Source organism: Bufo gargarizans, chromosome 4 (genome assembly GCF_014858855.1).
Source record: "Bufo gargarizans isolate SCDJY-AF-19 chromosome 4, ASM1485885v1, whole genome shotgun sequence".
Taxonomy (NCBI): Eukaryota; Metazoa; Chordata; class Amphibia; order Anura; family Bufonidae; genus Bufo; species Bufo gargarizans.
In genome coordinates, this window is record NC_058083.1 from 287,108,220 (window position 1) to 287,128,385 (window position 20,166).

The following is a 20,166-nucleotide window of genomic DNA, read 5'->3' on the forward strand; positions in this document are numbered from 1 at the left end:
GGGTGTTCCAGAATTTGACCATTGATGGTCTATCCTCATTTTATGCCATCAATATCTGATTGGCAGGGGTCCTACACTCCTCACTCCCGCCAACCATCTGTTCTGCAGTAGCTCAGCCACTGGAACTTCACAGCTCTGTCCACTGTGTAGTGGAAAGATCTGGTTACCGCAATAGTACTTCCATTGCAGCGGACAGGAGTAGAACTACATTAACCAGTTCAGTCTACTACACACTTGATGGATTTGTGCAGTACTGGCGCTGACTTCCATCATTGGATCTACTCTGCGGTGGTACAGGGTTGGACCCCTGCTACTTAGATACAGATGGCATGTCCTAGGCCAGCAATATTAAAACCCTTGAATAGCCCATTAAGTGCTACTCCTTTATAAACTGGTTAAACTGATCCTGACACACAATGTAAGTCAATGGGGACAGATCCATTTTCACTGACACACGCTGGCACAATAGAAGACAGATCCGTCCCCTATTGACTTTTAATGGTGTTCAAGACGGATCCGTTTTGGCTATGTTACAGATAATACAAACGGATCCGTTCTGAACGGATGCATGCGGTTGTATTATCTTAATGGATGCGTTTGTGCAGATCCATGACAGATCCACACCAAACATGAGTGTGAAAGTAGCCTTAAGGCTGGGTTCACACCGAGCGTTTTACAGCGCGTTCCTACGCGCTGTAAAACGCTCAACAGGCAAGAACCAATGATTCCCTATGAGAATGGTTCTCACCTGAGCGTTTTACAGCGCGTACGATCGCGCTGTAAAACGCCCGACGCCCCAAGAAGTACAGGAGCTTCTTTAGGGCGTCTTGTCACGCGGTCCCGTACATAGACTTCCGGGAACGCGCGACAATGGGCGTTTGCTTGTTCCGGAGCTGCGATTGTAAGCGCACATACAATCGCGCATACATAGCGCTCCATCCCGTACGCTCAGGTAAGAACGCAGCTTTAGGGAGTTTGTCAGAAGTTTAATTATGTTAAATTGCTAACAGCACTAAGGGGGAGCTGGGAAGAGCAGGACAAGCATACCTTTTGTTGCGCTTTTATTGTCAAGAGTAGTGTGAATATGAAGTTTTATCTCTGCACTCTACATTGAGCTTCTTCACAGCCCCTATCCACTGATGTGGGTGACAGCTTTAGTGGTCTTCTGGTTGGATGTTACATCTGCCTCTCAGATGTATCTTCCTCTCAGTGGAATGTTTGTGAAGCAGCTCAATGTGTATAGCACTTCACAGTGAAGCTCCGCCTCCAGTGCACTCAAGGAGCAAAAGGTTGCAGAATAAAATGTCTTATTCATGCAACTCCTGATAATATAGGTTCCACAAAGGGTATATTTGTCCTTCTCTCTCTGGCCTATACTTACTGCAGTCAGCAGTTTACCATGGTCAAAACTGCTGACAGACACCCTTTAACCAAGATGGTGAAATTCTAAGATATGTTTGATGGTATTAGAGCCATTTTTATGTATTTTGGAGGTCATCACTAGTTTTAAACATTATTTCCCTGATTTCTTATTATCTAAGAAGAAAAAAATCTTAGAAAAAAATGATACTTACTTCATCAGCCCCTATTCATTTACCATTATTCTTGTGTGCCAATTGGTCTCTATTTCTTATTCTCTTTAGGCACACCAGAAATGTCCACACAACCAATCACAGGCACTGGATAAGGGTCTTCTCTGCGACCAGTGATTGGCTTAGCGGTTATTTCCTGTGTGTTGAAAAGGACAAGGAATTAGAGACCAGAGGGGACCCTGGAAGTATCCAAATAGAGGGGTAGTGGTGAATCGATGAGGTGATTATTACCTCTTGTGTTTATGCTATTCTGACCCTTTTAAATATAAGCTACCAGCCAGGCAAACCCCTTTAACAAATAAGATAAAGTCATAGTTCTAAATACAGATTTACATGCTGCTAGATATCCTACACCATATTCTTCCATGAGGAATTGTTCTAACAATGACTTTATTTAGTTCATATACAGTGAGGAACAGAAGTATTTGAACACCCTGCGATTTTGCAAGTTCTCCCACTTAGAAATCATAGAGGGATCTAAAATTCATATTGTAGGTGAATTCACACTCTGAGAGACAGAACTAAAAAAAAAAAAAATCTCCATTTCATCCATCGGCCGAATTCTCGCGCCTGCGCCGTGTGTGTCTGTATTCGGCGCAGGCGCAGTGACTGTCTGACTGCTCCATGCGCCGGCATCTCCACTGTGCCTGCGCCGAATACAGACGCACACGGTGCAGGTGCGAGAATTCGTCCGATGGATGAGATGGAGGCTGGCAATCTAGAAGAGATGGGCGGGCTTGACGGACGAGCGGGGCGGAATACAGGGTGAGTAGACGGAGCCTCTAGGTGCTGAAAAGACGCCCCCATAGCACCTAGATTCTCATTTGCATAGCAATAAAAGTTGTTTTTTTTGTGTAACGGCTGCACACAAAGGAATTACAATAGCATGGTTAGGTAGCGCAGACACTAGCAGATCCCTAGTGTCAGACAGCTAATTAGGTCCAAATGACGTGGTAGAAACCCTTTTAAAGAGCTCAGACAGGTGCTACTAAGTTAGATTGAGTGGAGTAGAGATTGACTTTTTAAAGGCACAGTAACAGGTCTTTGAGAGCCAGAATTCTTGCTGTTTCTCAGGTGTTCAAATACTTATGTTCAGCAGTGCAAGACAAAAAAATTCTTATTTTTTTTTATTTCTGTCTCTCAAAGTGGGAATGCACCTACGATGTGAATTTCAGGCCCCTCCATGATTTCTAAGTGGGAGAACTTGCAAAATCGCAGGGTGTTCAAATACTTCTGTTCCTCACCGTATATATGAAATATACCTTAAAAATAACAAATTTTAAAAACAAAAAAAAACTTGAAATTTCTAACAGCATGCACATGCTTTGTGCCAACGCTAATTACTGGTTATATGTGCTTATATTTGCTATTCATTATGTGGCTCTGTACCAATCAGTCGATGACAGAGTCCCAGGCACTTACACATGTAAATTAACTATTAGATTTTTCTTTTCCCTTTTTTTTCTTAGTTAAGTGAGTCATAATAGAAAGCAACTCCAGGTCACAATAAATCTTTTCTCTTAAATGCTAATGAAATTTCTCCATTCTCTTCATTAGTAGACTGCTATTAGTGGTAATTTGTAGCCTTCTCTTTTGTTCTACAGTATAATGAATGCGAAATACTAGGGAAAAAAATAAAAAATAAAAAAAAGACTATTACAAGAATATGTTGCCCATTGTTTTTCTGCTTACTACTTCTGCTCTGAAACAGAGCTGTAATTCTACAGTATAAGTAAGGGGACAAGATCAAAAGAGAGTAATTTGGCAAGCAAGCACATCAAGTGACTCTTGCTTTATTAATTAGATAGCTTTTACAAATCAATTTATTCTCCTAAGGCAAAAGGCATTCACATTGTGCAGTATCAAAACACTGCATTATAGCCACAGGCAGATGTATTCAGTGTGTTTTTTCTCCATCTCTCAGACAGTTTGGTATATTTCTGTCGCTCATACAATCTAAATGTTATTACTGGGCTTTCCAAAGACTGGTTCGGAAGCAATGGTTGCCTCTGTAGAGGGGAAATCGTTACAACTGTAATAAGACTTAAAGAGGAGAGTTTACACGTGAATTGCACACCAATTATCTGAAGCTGCTCCATAATGCTCTTGTATAAGTGTGGATTTCGTCACTCAATTCAAGCGTCTGATGTGGAGTAGCATTTTGCAATGACAACAGTGTACTTGTTTATCTTATCCAGGTAGCTGAGGCACTGCACTAAATGTTATTAATTTGGGTCTAGATCCCTCCCTCCACCGTGTTTCGTATGTGTGTGTGTGTGTGTGTGTGTGTGTATATATATATATATATATATATATATATATATATATTACACAGTACAGACCAAAAGTTTGGACACACCTTCTCATTCAAAGAGTTTTCTTTATTTTCATGACTATGAAAATTGTAGATTCACACTGAAGGCATCAAAACTATGAATTAACACGTGGAATTATATACATAACAAAAAAGGTTGAAACAACTGAAAATATGTCATATTCTAGGTTCTTCAAATTAGCCAACTTTTGCTTTGATTACTGCTTTGCACACTCTTGGCATTCTCTTGATGAGCTTCAAGAGGTAGTCATCTTAAATGGTTTTCACTTCACAGGTGTGCCCTGTCAGGTTTAATAAGTGGGATTTCTTGCATTCTAAATGGGGTTGGGACCATCAGTTGCGTTGTGAAGTCAGGTGGATAAACGAGTGGCCATCATTACTTCAAGAAATGAAGGTCAGTCAGTCCGAAAAATTGGGAAAACTTTGAAAGTGTCCCCAAGTGCAGTCACAAAAACCATCAAGTGCAACAAAGAAACTGGCTCACATGCGGACCGCCCCAGGAAAGGAAGACCAAGAGTCGCCTTTGCTGCGGAGGATAAGTTCATCCGAGTCACCAGCCTCAGAAATCGTAGGTTAAGATTAGAGACCAGGTCAATGCCACATAGAGTTCTAGCAGCAGACACATCTCTAGAACAACTGTTAAGAGGAGAGTGTGTGAATCAGGTCTTCATGGTGGAATATCTGCTAGGAAACCACTGCTAAGGACAGGCAACAAGCAGAAGAGATTTGTTTGGGCTAAAGAACACAAGGAATGGACATTAAACCAGTGGAAATCTGTGCTTTGGTCTGATGAGTCCAAATTTGAGATTTTCGGTTCCAACCACCGTGTCTTTGTGCGACGCAGAAAAGGTGAACGGATGGACTCTACATGCCTGGTTCCTAACATGAAGCATGGAGGAGGAGGTGTGATGGTGTGGGGGTGCTTTGCTGGTGACACTGCTGGGGATTTATTCAGAATTGAAGGCATACTGAACCAGCATGGTTACCACAGCATCTTGCAGCGGCATGCTATTCCATCCGGTTTGCGTTTAGTTGGACCATCATTTATTTTTCAACAGGATAATGACCCCAAACACACCTCCAGGCTGTGTAAGGGCTATTTGACCATGAAGGAGAGTGATGGGCTGCTGCACCAGATGACCTGGCCTCCACAGTCATCGTACCTGAACCCCATTGAGATGGTTTGGGGTCAGCTGGACCGCAGAGTGAAGGCAAAAGGGCCAACAAGTGCTAAGCATCTCTGGGAACTCCTTCAAGACTGTTGGAAGACCATTTCAGGTGACTACCTCTTGAAGCTCATCAAGAGAATGCCAAGAGTGTGCAAAGCAGTAATCAAACCAAAAGGTGGCTACTTTGAAGAACCTAGAATATGACATATTTTCAGTTGTTTCACACTTTTTTGTTATGTATATAATTCCACATGTGTTAATTCATAGTTTTGATGCCTTCAGTGTGAATCTACAATTTTCATAGTCATGAAAATAAAGAAAACTCTTTGAATGAGAAGGTGTGTCCAAACTTTTGGTCTGTACTGTGTGTGTGTGTGTGTGTGTGTATGTATATGTGTATATGTATATATATATATATATATATATATATATATATACAGGGAGTGCAGAATTATTAGGCAAATGAGTATTTTGACCACATCATCCTCTTTATGCATGTTGTCTTACTCCAAGCTGTATAGGCTCGAAAGCCTACTACCAATTAAGCATATTAGGTGATGTGCATCTCTGTAATGAGAAGGGGTGTGGTCTAATGACATCAACACCCTATATCAGGTGTGCATAATTATTAGGCAACTTCCTTTCCTTTGGCAAAATGGGTCAAAAGAAGGACTTGACAGGCTCAGAAAAGTCAAAAATAGTGAGATATCTTGCAGAGGGATGCAGCACTCTTAAAATTGCAAAGCTTCTGAAACGTGATCATCGAACAATCAAGCGTTTCATTCAAAATAGTCAACAGGGTCACAAGAAGCGTGTGGAAAAACCAAGGCGCAAAATAACTGCCCATGAACTGAGAAAAGTCAAGCGTGCAGCTGCCAAGATGCCACTTGCCACCAGTTTGGCCATATTTCAGAGCTGCAACATCACTGGAGTGCCCAAAAGCACAAGGTGTGCAATACTCAGAGACATGGCCAAGGTAAGAAAGGCTGAAAGACGACCACCACTGAACAAGACACACAAGCTGAAACGTCAAGACTGGGCCAAGAAATATCTGAAGACTGATTTTTCTAAGGTTTTATGGACTGATGAAATGAGAGTGAGTCTTGATGGGCCAGATGGATGGGCCCGTGGCTGGATTGGTAAAGGGCAGAGAGCTCCAGTCCGACTCAGACGCCAGCAAGGTGGAGGTGGAGTACTGGTTTGGGCTGGTATCATCAAAGATGAGCTTGTGGGGCCTTTTCGGGTTGAGGATGGAGTCAAGCCCAACTCCCAGTCCTACTGCCAGTTTCTGGAAGACACCTTCTTCAAGCAGTGGTACAGGAAGAAGTCTGCATCCTTCAAGAAAAACATGATTTTCATGCAGGACAATGCTCCATCATACGCGTCCAAGTACTCCACAGCGTGGCTGGCAAGAAAGGGTATAAAAGAAGAAAATCTAATGACATGGCCTCCTTGTTCACCTGATCTGAACCCCATTGAGAACCTGTGGTTCATCATCAAATGTGAGATTTACAAGGAGGAAAAACAGTACACCTCTCTGAACAGTGTCTGGGAGGCTGTGGTTGCTGCTGCACGCAATGTTGATGGTGAACAGATCAAAACACTGACAGAATTCATGGATGGCAGGCTTTTGAGTGTCTTTGCAAAGAAAGGTGGCTATATTGGTCACTGATTTGTTTTTGTTTTGTTTTTGAATGTCAGAAATGTATATTTGTGAATGTTGAGATGTTATATTGGTTTCACTGGTAAAAATAAATAATTGAAATGGGTATATATTTGTTTTTTGTTAAGTTGCCTAATAATTATGCACAGTAATAGTCACCTGCACACACACATATCCCCCTAAAATAGCTAAAACTAAAAACAAACTAAAAACGACTTCCAAAAATATTCAGCTTTGATATTAATGAGTTTTTTTGGGTTCATTGAGAACATGGTTGTTGTTCAATAATAAAATTAATCCTCAAAAATACAACTTGCCTAATAATTCTGCACTCCCTGTGTATATATGTGTATGTGTATATATATATATATATATATATATATATATATATATATATATATAATATGGAGATGAGCGAACCAGGCAAGATTTGTTTTGTTTTGTTTGAAGTTTGTCGATTTAAAATAAAAATTTGGTTCGGACACAAATCAATTTGTCTCAAACCAACAAGAGAGAAAGCCTAGTATACAAATGTATGTTCCTCAACAATATACAGTATAGGCATTGTCTTAAGAGGTTATTTTGCATTATGGAGAGCCCCTTGTATGCCGTGTACGTAATATTGTAGGCCAGGCGATGCCCCTCCTGGGTTTCTGGGAAACCTACTCTAATTAGCTTTCCTAACCCTATTTGATGTGAGCAGATGTTAGACGTGATAATATGTATATATTTTCCCCAGAAATCAGGTGGAGCATTGTCTAGCCTACAATAGTCATCACCGGGCTCCATAATAGAAATAGTACCCACACAGAGGTTTCCCACTAAGGCCTTGCAGATTGAAAAGCTGTTCTCATCTGTTTTACTCTAAGAAAGGGGGTTTGTACTGAAAGAGCTAGGTGCAGATGTGATGCTGCTTAGCTATTTTTCTAGCTTTGCTTCATATTCATGTTTAAAAGGCAGGAAGGCATCTGTGCCAATCCGCTGTGGGAAAATAATGCCATGCCCACATTGCTGCTGAGTTCTCTTTACTATTAACCCCTTAGTGACCACCCATACGTGTTTTTACGGCGGTCACTAAGGGGCCTTAGGCTGGGCCGCCGCGTTTTTACGGTGGCCCGGTCTAAGTGCTGCATGGATCCCCCGTGCGGCGGGGAGCACGGACCCGGCTCTCACATGACATGAGAGCCGGGACCCTGCTCTAACAGCCCGGATCGGCACCTGCTCTAACAGCCCGGATCGGCAATGGCGCCCGCTGCATGTAAAGTGGTGACAGAGGGAGCGGACTCCCTCTGTCTCCCATCAGCATCTCGAAAATAAGATCGCGGAGTGCTGATGTGTTCGGAAGGTTACCTTGCTTCCGATCAGAGCCCCGAGCCTGTCTTCAGTTATCTCCAGCAGGCTGTGCCTCTCTGGCGCAGCCTACTGGTCAAGGTTTGAATAGCATTGCTATTGAAATGTAATGCCTTATAGAGATAATGCATTACATTTTAAAAGCAATCAAAATACTGTATATTATAGTCCCCTTGTGGGACTTTTAAGTAGTAAAAATTTTTTTTTTTTAAATACACATTTATTAAATAAAAAAATATGCTTTTTTTCCATTGAAAATACGCTTTTCAATGAAAAAAATTGCAAAAAGAAAATATCCCCCATATGTTTGGTATTGCCGCGTCCGTAACGACCCGGACTACATAAATATTACATCAATTGTCCCGTATGGTGAACGCCGTAAAAAATAAAAATAAAAAAAGACAGAATTTCAAATTTATTCTTAGTTTCCACCGAAAAAAACGTAATAACAAGCGATCAAAAAGCGCCATTTACTCCAAAATGATACCAATGAAAAATACAAGTTGTCCCTCAAGAATCAAGCCCTCACACAACTCTTCAGAAAAAGAAAAAAAAAAGTTATGGGTCTTGTGAAGTGGCAATGCAAAATCATATTTTTGGTTAATAAAAGGGGTTTTATTTGGAAAAAAAAAGTAGTAAAACGTAAAATAATTATAAGTATTTAGTATCACTGTAATCGTACTGACCCAGAGAATAAAGATATTATGTTATTTGTACCGAAAAATGAACGCCGTAAAATTTATAATGTAAAAACGCAGTGGCAGTATTGCTATTTTCCCCCATCTCCCTACCAGAAAGAATTAATAAAAGTTAATCAGAAAGTTATGTGTACCCCAAAATGGTGCCATTAAAAACTACAACTTGTCCCGTAAAAAACAAGCCCTCATAAAGCTATATAGACGAAAAAAATAAAAAAGTTATAGCTCTTGGAACGAGACCATGAAAAAAGGAAGAAAAACGCTTGGTCATAATGGCCCAAACAGGCTTGGTCACTAAGAAGCAAATAGGAATATTTATAGCTCCTGCTATCTCACTTCAATGGGATGGCTCCTTCCTATTTACCTGATCATCAGTAGAGCAAAAAAACAGACAACACCCTAAGCAATTTTAGTTTACCAATTTTGATCAACTTTAGATGAACCTGAGAGACCTTCTAAGTAACATTCAGCTGAAAGTGAGACAAGAGAAATACAACATCCCACAAAGCTTGCAACTCTCAATGAAACCTGCACGCTAGTTCTCTTTCTAGGACAAGAGAAACTTGTCTTACTTTCATGCGTATTGTATGCCAGACGACACTACTCTTGATTTCTAGGAAGAGTATATACAAATCACATATGTTATTTCGGCTGGCATGAGAAAGGATTAGTATTTTTTTCAGTTTTATAAGAAAAGCTAATTTGGACATCTTTCCCAGAAAGCCAAAGATATGCAAATTAGCTTGTCTGAGAAAAGAGGGGATATAATATCTAATGCTAGAAGAATTCAGATATGTGATTTGCATATACTGTTCCTAGAAACCAAGAGTAGTCTTTCTTTCCTTTTGTTTCTTTGTTTCTTTCTTTCTTTCCCCCACAGTGACATCTGAGTATGGGGGAATGGGTATACAAAGAGAAAGTTGAAAAGGTATGAAAAAACAGTGCTTGGTATCTTTTCTTTTCTTAAAGGGTTTCTGTCATCAGAAATAACGTTATGTAGCTGACTGACATTAGCGATGTGAATGTCAGCAGTACATAACAGTATGCTTTATAACTCCCTGCCTGCCGCCCTTCTCTTAAAATAAAGACTTGTAACATATGCTAATGATCCTCTAGGTGCTACTGGGGCATTGCTTCAGCACCTAGATGTTCGGTCTACTCGCCCTTTGGCACACCCAGGTCCCGTTGATTAAGTTCTCCTCATCATCACGTAAATCCTGCGCCTGCACAGTCCCGTTTAGTATTCGGCGCAGGCGCAGTGACTGAAGGACACGCTCCTGCTGCCGGCTTCCTCACTGCGTCTGCGCCGAATATATAGGGAGATAAATGCAACTAAGCCCCAAGAATCATCAGGGGACATGGGGATTAGGGCCGAGTACATATGAGATTGCTGAAGGGCGTATGGCGTAACTCCACAGTGTGACAATAGAAGCTCCTAGGGCGCGTATGGCAACAATTCCATAGAAGGCATGTAGGGTAGATGTGTCCACATTGTAGTACTCTGTTTGGCACTCGGTTAGGCTACCAAACCCAGTATTACAATGTGGATATGTCTACCCTACATGCCTTCTATGGGATTGTTGCCATACGCGCCCTAGGAGCTTCTACTGTCATACTGCGGAGTTACGCCATACGCCCTTCAGCAATCTTATATGTACTCAGCCCTAATCCCCATGTCCCCTGATGATTCTTAGGGCTTAGTTGCATTTATCTCCCTATATATTATGGTAGGTTCAGTTGATGAAACGCGTCGGGACATATGAATGTATCATGGCTAAGTAATAACATACCCTTGTACCAGCACCTGATCGGGTCACTATCCCATAGCCTCCGGGTCCCTTTCCGGTAGGGCCTTATAGGGATCCCAGATCAGGGCAAGGTTCCAGGCGGGGCCACCCCTTGCTTGGCACGGACTCCGTGTTAGGAGGTCACTAGGGTTAAAGAAGGTGAAGTAGGGCACAATAAGGCGAGTTTCTCTTTTCTGAGGCCTCCCCTCCCTGATGACCGTTTTTTTTTTATCTTGACGAGGCTACAGTGAAACTGGGTATCGAACCCAAAATCCGAATTACCATCCTCGTCATTAACTGTGAACAGTCTCGACTGGCTACCGAATCTGGCAAGACCATTCCTTTATTTCTTTAAGACACACCACCAGACCCAAAGAAGGTCCTTGTGACTTGGGCATAAGGATCCGAACCTGTTGCTTTACTGTTTTGTATGGTTTGGGGTCCTGTGAGTTGTCTTCTCCCCCCTTTTTTGTGTTTGTGTACTTTTGTCTGTAGGGGCATGTTCTCCGACTTTTGGATCTTTTATCCAGTGGTATTAAAAGTTAAGTTTTAAATACATTACTGCCCCTCCATTGATTCTCAGTTATTAGATTTTGAGCAGTACTCAGGGAGAAGTGCGGACGCACGACTTTCTCCCAGTTGACACTACTCCTCTCTTCTCTTCAGGATAAGAAATGAGCAATTTTCTGTGTAAATCCCATTTTAAAAATCCCTGATAGAACAAAATGAAAAATTATAATAACATAATTTATAGACTCATGTTTAAGCTTCAATAGCATCACAAAAAAATGTAAAAAAATAAATAAAAAATGTTTAAATCCCCCCCTTTTCCATATAATAAAAAAATAAATACCTAAATAACAATAAATATAAAAATCATGGGTATCACTGTGACCCAAAACACCCATACTATACATAATATAAAAAAAAAAAAATCCAATACGGCGAATGGCATAACTGCAAAAAGGGTCAAAATGACAGATTTTGCAATTTTTTTTATTGCTTCTCTTGTATCGAATTTTTTTAAATAAAATGTGATCAGAAAGTCACACACACTCCAAAATGGTATCAATAAAAACTACAGATTCTCGCAAAAAATGAGCCGCTAAACAGCTCAGTAGACAGAAGTATAAAAAAGTTATGGGGGGGGTAGAATATGGTGATGTAAAAAAAAAATATATTTTTATTTTTACCGTATTTTTCGCCCTATAAGATGTATCGGCCCATAAGACACACCTAGGTTTTTGGGGAGGAAAATAAGAAAAAAAATATTTTTAACCAAAAGGTGTGCTTTTGGTGGGTTTGGAACTAATGGTGATCTGTGGATGGCACTGTTATGGGGGATCTGTGGATGGCACTGTTATGGGGGATCTGTGGATGGCACTGCTATGGGGGATCTGTGGATGGCACTGCTATGGGGGATCTGTGGATGGCACTGCTATGGGGGATCTGTGGATGGCACTGCTATGGGGGATCTGTGGATGGCACTGCTATGGGGGATCTGTGGATGGCACTGTTATGGGGGATCTGTGGATGGCACTGTTATGGGGGATCTGTGGATGGCACTGTTATGGGGGATCTGTGGATGGCACTGTTATGGGGGATCTGTGGATGGCACTGTTATGGGGGATCTGTGGATGGCACTGTTATGGGGGATCTGTGGATGGCACTGTTATGGGGGATCTGTGGATGGCACTGTTATGGGGGGATCTGTGGATGGCACTGTTATATATGTGCCATCGACAGACCCCCCCAGCCCAGCCATCCACAGATTCCCCCCCACCGCTCCAGTGCTGCAATATACAAATATAAAATGTCTCATTCAATTAAAAGTGATTAAACATGCCCCCTCACTCCTAATATTACCGTACACCCTAACAGCTTCTGTACAACGCAGGCAGGCTTAGCGGCCAGCGCGTCACTTACTGATGTCACGTGCCTGCGCCGCCTGCTTCATTCATAAAGTAGGCGGCGCAGGCACGTGACATCAGGGAGTTACGCTGCCGCCCGCCTGGACTGCCTGCCTGCATTCTACAGAAGCTGTTAGGGTGTACGGTAATATTAAAAGTAGGGGGGCATGTCTAATCACTTTTAATTCAATGAGACATTTTATATTTGTATAGTGCAGCACTGGAGCAGCGGGGCCGGAGTACAGTGACTGCATCGGCCCCGCCGCAATTGCCGGCCCCCAGCTCCTCCTCTCAGCCCCCCCCCCCCCCCCGCTCGCTCATACATCGCAGCCTGCGATGTAAAAATGTCAGCATTCGCCCCATAAGACGCAGGGGCATTTTCCCCGTCTTATGGGGCAAAAAATACGGTATCAAAGTTAAAATTTACTTTTACACTATTTAGACATAAAAAAAACTATACATTGTTATCGTACTGACCCAGAGAATGAAGGGCATAGGTCAAATTTGCCGCAAATGAAATGCCGTGGGAACAAAACCCGTAAAACGGTGGAGGAATTGCTTTTTTTTTTTTTTTTTTATTCCACCCCATTCGGAATTTTTTTACAGCTTCCCACTATTAATTAGTTCCCATAATTAATGGTGACATTAAAAAGTACAACTTGTCCCGCGAAAAATAAGCCCTCATATAGCTATGTGAACGGACATATAAAAAAGTTATGGCTTAAGGAAAATTAGGGAAGAAAAATTAAAACGCGGGAAAAAAATAAATAAACTCCGGTAGTGAAAGGGTTAAATGGAAGCTTGCCGGTGATCAGCTTCTCTAATGCCCAGTGGACAGCTCTTCTTACCCAGGCAAGTGGTATCTAGACAGATATTGTGCAGATAAATGTAATATTACATGGTGGCTGTTCATATAATACATTTACGGCCTTGATACAGTGGCATTCAATTCTGGCACAAAGAGGGGAGCCCCGACCAGGGTAGTCCACTTTCTGATGCCTTTTGAGATCCTGTGAGGAAGCTCCCTTAACCCCTTCCAGACACTGCCATGACGGCCTTAATTTTGCAAAATATGACATGTCACATTATGTGGTAATAACTAGAATGCTTTTACTTATCCAAGCGATTCTGGGATTGTTTTTTCATGACACATCGTACTCCATGTTAGGGGTAAATTTGGGTTGATGTGTTTTATCTTTTATTTATTAAAAAATAGAAGATTTGCACTTTCTTTGTTTTTAAATGATAACTGTCGTATTTTTTGGGGAGGGGGAGTATTGGATTGTGGTGATTAATATCTCCTTGGTGGCCCTATTTCAACTTTTCACTGTGTATTCCTTAATTCCACATTTTTTTGTTCCCTGTACTGCCTACTTTTACCTGTGCTTAAAATAGGGTTGCTAGGCATGGTCCGTCTATGTGTTGAAGGACGGAGGACGCAGAAGCAGGCGGCGTGCAAGGTCAGATTACTGACGGCCAGGAACTGTAAGTAAATGATTAAAGCCAGGTCCTCCCCAGCAGCTGATAACAGTGCCTGGGCTGTGTGCACTTCCCCCTGTCCCTGCGCTTGGCAGACGCTCCCTCACTCAGCAGACTTGGAGAATGCAGAGTTGGTGCAGCGCAGACCAGGGTAGGGAGATCTGCCGTCTGCTCAGTGTATAAATGAAAGCAACATGTGGTAAGAGGACCCCTCTGTGCTGCAGGAGAGTAACCCTTTAGGGGGAAGTGCTCTGGTTACTGACACTTTTGGGGGGCTATTGTTACTGGCTAGTGAGGGCAGGCAGGATTAGCCTCAGGGTGAGGGCAGTGGCGGCCATCTTAACTGAATAGTGAGATTGCAGTTTTATGCAGACTGGTTGCTAAGGGCTGAATCTTATTAAATATGGGGTAAGTCAGTCTAATAGTAACTGATTCTGGAATATCATGTTATTAGTAACTACATATATGAAAATTGAAATTGGGGTCTAAATGTGACAGTTATCCTTTACGACAGTGTTACATCACAAAATAGTTATTTAACATTTACCATATGCCTACTGTATGTTTGGCATAATTTTGTCAATGTCATTTTAGTTTTAGGCCTTATATATAAGGCTTATAATTTAGAAGCAATTTTTCAAATTTTCTAAAAGATTTCCAAAACTGACTTTCAGGACCAATTCAATTTTGAGGTGCTTACATAATAGAAACCACCTATAAATGACCCCCTCAAGAGTAAAGAGCAAAACAAACCTCAATGTTGATTACCCTGATTGTCTACAGAAGCACCTCATATGTGGTTGTAAACTACTGGCACACTGCAGGGCTAAGAATGGAAAGAGCGACATTTGGCTTTTGGAGAGAAAAACTTTGCTGAAATGGTTTTAGGCACTTTGTTGTATTTGAGATATCCAGGTACTCTGACAGTGGAAGCCCTAAAACAGTGACCCTTTTTGGAAACCACAAGGAATTTTATGAGGGGTATAGTGAACACTTTCACCCAACAAGTGTTTAATAGAAATTAGAAACACTTGACAGTCAAAATTTTGTTTCTAATAAAATGCTGCTTTAGTCCCTAATTTTTCATTCATAAGGAGGAACAGGAAAAACAACACCCCACAGTTAGGGTGTGGAGCCTGGATCCACCACTGACTCAATCTAGGGAAGTAGAGGTGGAGAGAGGAGACTGCTACACGTGCTTCACTCCTCACAGGACTAGACCAAAGATCCAGAGAATCACCTTTGTGGATTATTTACTAAGTGAAAGACCTCACCATTTCTACAGTACTCAAGAAAGAGAACAAAGGAGAGAGCCAAGAATGTCCAGAATATGCATGTCTGAGCATTGGAGTCGGCCAATAAAGTATTAGCTGATACAAGCTAATATCGGCTGTACTTTAACTCCCATTCTGCACTTTAGTAAACTTAGATGTTTGTTTTCTACATCCAGGCTGGTTAGTGACACCATACTCTGGGCATTGCACCCTACACTTTCTGCTTTGCATCTGCACCTCACCTTCAACAGCAAGGGCACCCCAATTACCATCAGGCAGAAGCACCAACATCAGAGTGTGCTCTGAGTGAAGAAGGGGTGCACCCTCCTTTCACCTGCCCTGGCCCTAGGGAGCATTAGGCCTCATGCACACGACCGTTGTTTTGGTCCGCATTCGAGCCGCAGTTTTTGCGACTCGAATGCAAACCCATTCACTTTAATGGGGCCGCAAAAGATGTGTTGCTGTGTGCTGTCCGCATCCGTTGCTCTGTTCCGTAGCCCCGCAAAAAAAAATATAACATGTCCTATTCTTGTCCGTTTTGTGGAGAAGAATAGGCATTTCTACAATGGGCCGCCCGTTCCGTTTCACAAATTGCAGAAGGCACACGGACGGCTTCAGTTTTTTGCAGATCCGTGGTTTGCGAACCGCAAAAAACGGAATGGTCGTGTGCATGAGGCCTTAGGCTGAGTTCACACGAGCGTGACAGATTTGGTCCGGATGCGTTCAGGGTGCGTTCAGTTAAACTCGCACCATTTTGCAAGCAAGTTCAGTCAGTTTTGGCTGCAATTGCGTTTAGTTGTTCAGTTTTTTCCGCGCGGATGCAATGCGTTTTGATGCGTTTTTCACGCGCGTGATAAAAAACTGAAGGTTTACAAACAACATCTCCTAGCAACCATCAGTGAAAAACGCATTGCATCCGCACTTGCTTGCAGATGCAATGCGTTATTAACGCAGCCCCATTCACTTCTATGGAGCCAGGGCTGCGTTAAAAACGCAGAATATAGAACATGCTGCGATTTTAAAGCATTGCAGAAGTGATGCGTGAAAAAAAATGCTCATGTGCACAGCCCCATTGAAATGAATGGGTCAGGATTCAGTGCAGGTGCAATGCGTTCACCTACTGCATTGCACCCGCGCGGAAATCTCGCCCGTGTGAACTCAGCCTTAGTGTGAGGATTGCTAGTGTGATTGACTGTTATAGCTAGAGCCACTCTCATTTTCCACTCCTCCCTGGTTATGTCAGTAGCGGTATCTCATACAGGGGCAGGGGGAGGTGCTGTTACCATTAACTGTGGTCAGAACTAGAACATCCCTCTTGTACTTAAGTCCAGACACGTACATATACGGCGGAAGGGAGGGTTTAATGATGGCTTCCACTCCTGAGTGTAGAAGGTGCCATAGCCGCCGGTTGCCTGCTGTTTTAAACAGAGGACACTCAGGGCTAATGTTTGCAATCAGCAATAATGCTGATCGCAGCTATTTAACCCTTCAGATGCCATGGTCAAATGTGACCATGGCATTAGAGAGTGCTAAAACCCAAAGCGCAGATTTACTGGTCCGGGCTGCCTTCCCCTGGCTGAGATCACGGAAGGCGGCCCATACTAATAATAGGCTTCAGCCTGTACAAGGTCGATTACTAGTATATTCCATTGCTGACCGGCAGGTGGCAGCACTGCATTGGAATATACTGAACCTTGTATTTTTTATTTTTTTTAATAAATAAATAAAAATACAAGTTGCACTCTAATAATTGTATGTTATAGTCTCCTAGGGTTGCTTAAATTTTTATTTATTTTACAAAATATAAAAATTCAAATCACCCCCCCCCCCCTTTCCCTGGAACAAAAAATAAACAATAAAAGGATAAACATCATGAGCATCTGAAAACGCCCGTGCTATTAAAATATAAAAATATTTGTCCTATATACAGGTGGTAACCCTGATCGAGCAGTGGGTGCACTGTGTCTCACAAACATCTAGGACAGGGGGATTCTGGGGATTCAGCGGCTTTACCCAGAGGTACTCTTGCTCAGCTTATACATTTTTATGCCATACCTTTCCCTTTAGCTGGACATGTTTTGGCAGAATTCTACCCCCCCCCCTCCTTAAAAATATATAAGGGACTCATCTACACATAGTTTTTTTTGGGGGGGGTGTACACCTCAGCAAACCTGATGCTAAAGTGTTTGAGGACAGGCCTAATTGTAAATAGACTGTCAAATCTCAGGTAATTTTCAGGCAGGCATTGTGCATTGCAATTGTAATGTATAAATTCTGAATTGGTTTGAATTATGGCTGGGTCATGGCTATACGTTAAATTGGGAGTGTGGTATAAAGCATGTACTTCAAGACTGTCTTAATTTCTGTACTTTTACAATGCCTATATAAAATGACTTAATCTCTGTAGCATTTACTGGCATCTACTTCAGTGCTGGAGTAAATGATGATGTGGGATTTTGGGAAATAAATTGCTGGGCATATAAATTAGTTTGGGCTACCATTAAATTTACAAAATCGACAGTCTGAATTCCTGTCACAAAAACAAGGGAGGGGAGGGACACAGAACTAGGCCTCAAGGCTAGGGAGAGGGAAAAGGTCCCCTCCTAGGAAGCTCCTAAACTCGACCCTGACTCCTGTCAGTATGCATAGACCCTGAAGGTGGGAAAATACATACGCCGTAACCTAGATCCTAGGAGCCCTAAAATGCCCTAGGCAGTGGCAGGGAATGAGACTGCTGGTTCATTCACCTGTAAAGGAACCAGTGTCTCCCTGAGGCCTAGTAACAACAAGCACAGGGGAACAACCCAAATACAAAGAGAAGTACAACTTATCTTATAGAAAATGGATGAGCAGGAACACAGGTAAGGTCCACACACCAACTCTTCCAAATCCAAGCAGAGAATATCAACCGCATGGTATGAAGTGTGAGACCAAACTAAGTAGGGAAGGCAGTAATGACCACGGGCTGCACCTGACAAGAGGTTACCAAACCACAACACTGAGAATCAAGAGTAGAGATGAGCGAACCTCTGTTTTAAGTTCGGCGTCTAAAGTTCGGGTTTGGATTAGCAGAGAATCCCGATCTGGAACCGGATATGGATTCCGACTTCCGTTGTGGTCCGTGGTAGCGGAATCAATAATGGCCGATTATTGATTCCGCTCCCACGGACCACAACGGAAGTCGGAATCCATATCCGGTTCCAGATCGGGATTCTCTGCTAATCCAAACCCGAACTTTAGACGCCGAACTTAAAACAGAAGTTCGCTCATCTCTAATCAAGAGACTATCAGTTAACCTCACATGCAGTCAGTCTCTCTGTTCTTCTCACCTCTGTCGCAGAAGGTACCGTGACAAATCCTGATCTGCCCACAAACTCAGGCATTTTGTGGTGGATAATCCTAAGGGGGAGTGGTCCATAAGGGCTGGAGGGCTGCCTCAGCTGTTGTCCTGGGACACCTTCTCCTAGGACTCCAAACGCCGTTCCCCTGTCTGTGAACATGGAGGTGATTGGTGCTGTCCCACACAGCACCAATCACCTCCATCTGAGCCAATCAGCAGCTGCCTTCCAGTGAGGAAGCTGTGATTAGCTGTTCAGTGATCAGGGGTGCAGGAGGGAGGTACCTATCTTTTCTGTGAGCTCTGAAGCTGAAAACAAACGTAGTGGGAAGTAAGGGAAAGGACATCACAGCAATGTAGTGCTGGCAGATTTCACAGAAGGGATATGACCCCTGCTTCTAAGTGAACTGCATCTAGCTGTGCAGCTGCAACAGGGAATAGTATGGTTGAAAAAGACTTTAGGGAAGGCCAAAAAACACACATCCCTTCACAGTTATGATTATACAAAGACGCACAGCCATTATGAAAACTTTTTTTTAAATCTCAGGTACGCTTTAATGTCTGGTGTTTCAAAAAGAAAGGCTTCTTCAAGATCCTCTCTGAGTGTAGTCACTCATGCTGGCTTTGAGGCATGTTTTCTGTAATGTATTGCAAAATTGTGAAAATAATTTATTTAACTAAAATTCAGATAAAAGGATATTTAAAAAAGAATTGAGGGGGCATTTCTGGGTGTAGATGGGGTATTGTAACTCGCATTGAGTAGAAGTGCTGGTGGCGTATGTTCCTCTACCATTTACATGTAAATAGAAATTTTATGTTTTGGCTCAAAATAAATGAATGCATATTATTGAAACCACATGTTTCAATTGACTGACATAAAACCTGGGGAAGTGGGTGCGTTTGAGCACCTTCACACTCTAAATACTTGTGTATAACCCTCCCACCCTCATCTCTCCACTCACAATATGTGAATAATGAGTACAGACACTAAGAAGAAGAAAACCAGTGTTACCAGGTGTACACACATAATGGTATACTCGTCTGCATTCTGTATATTACAGAGGCATTGATGCAGTTAATCAGTGTAAATGCTCTAATGCGTATGTCTTCGTTTAGTAAAGAAAATGGTGTGCTTGGTGTTTGTTTGAAGTGCACTTCTTTTGTGCCGCATATAGGGCTGTTGGGAGGTTACAGGTTAAGGTCTATTGAGGAAGTGACTATGAACGATTGTTTTAGACAATAATAATATGGCTCTGGCTCCATGTATTTCAGATAGGCCATCTGCTGAATTGTGTTGTTCAGTTACCCTATAATAGTATCTGTATCATTTGATTCCACTCAACCGCAGAGGACAAGTAGCTGACTAAAGTGCTGTAACCTAGTATCTTCTCATCTTTCACTATTAATACCTAGAGAACAATAGGAATGCAAAATAACATTCCTGTTTTGTGGTGTTCATTATGTTGGCTCTAATTAAATGGATCACCCGAATGTTTATCCCGACTTTGTGAAGGAAGCACTTATATTCTTTGAATGAATGATGGGCATTAGCTTAGCCTGATATGATGGTGT

At 42.2% G+C, this 20,166-nt stretch overlaps 1 protein-coding gene across 1 annotated transcript in view; it reads left to right on the top strand.

Moving 5' to 3' along the window:
• Positions 1-20,166, top strand: part of AFG1L (AFG1 like ATPase) — a 138,605-nt gene that overhangs the window by 35,615 nt on the left and 82,824 nt on the right. The gene's annotated exons all lie outside the window — the stretch shown is intronic.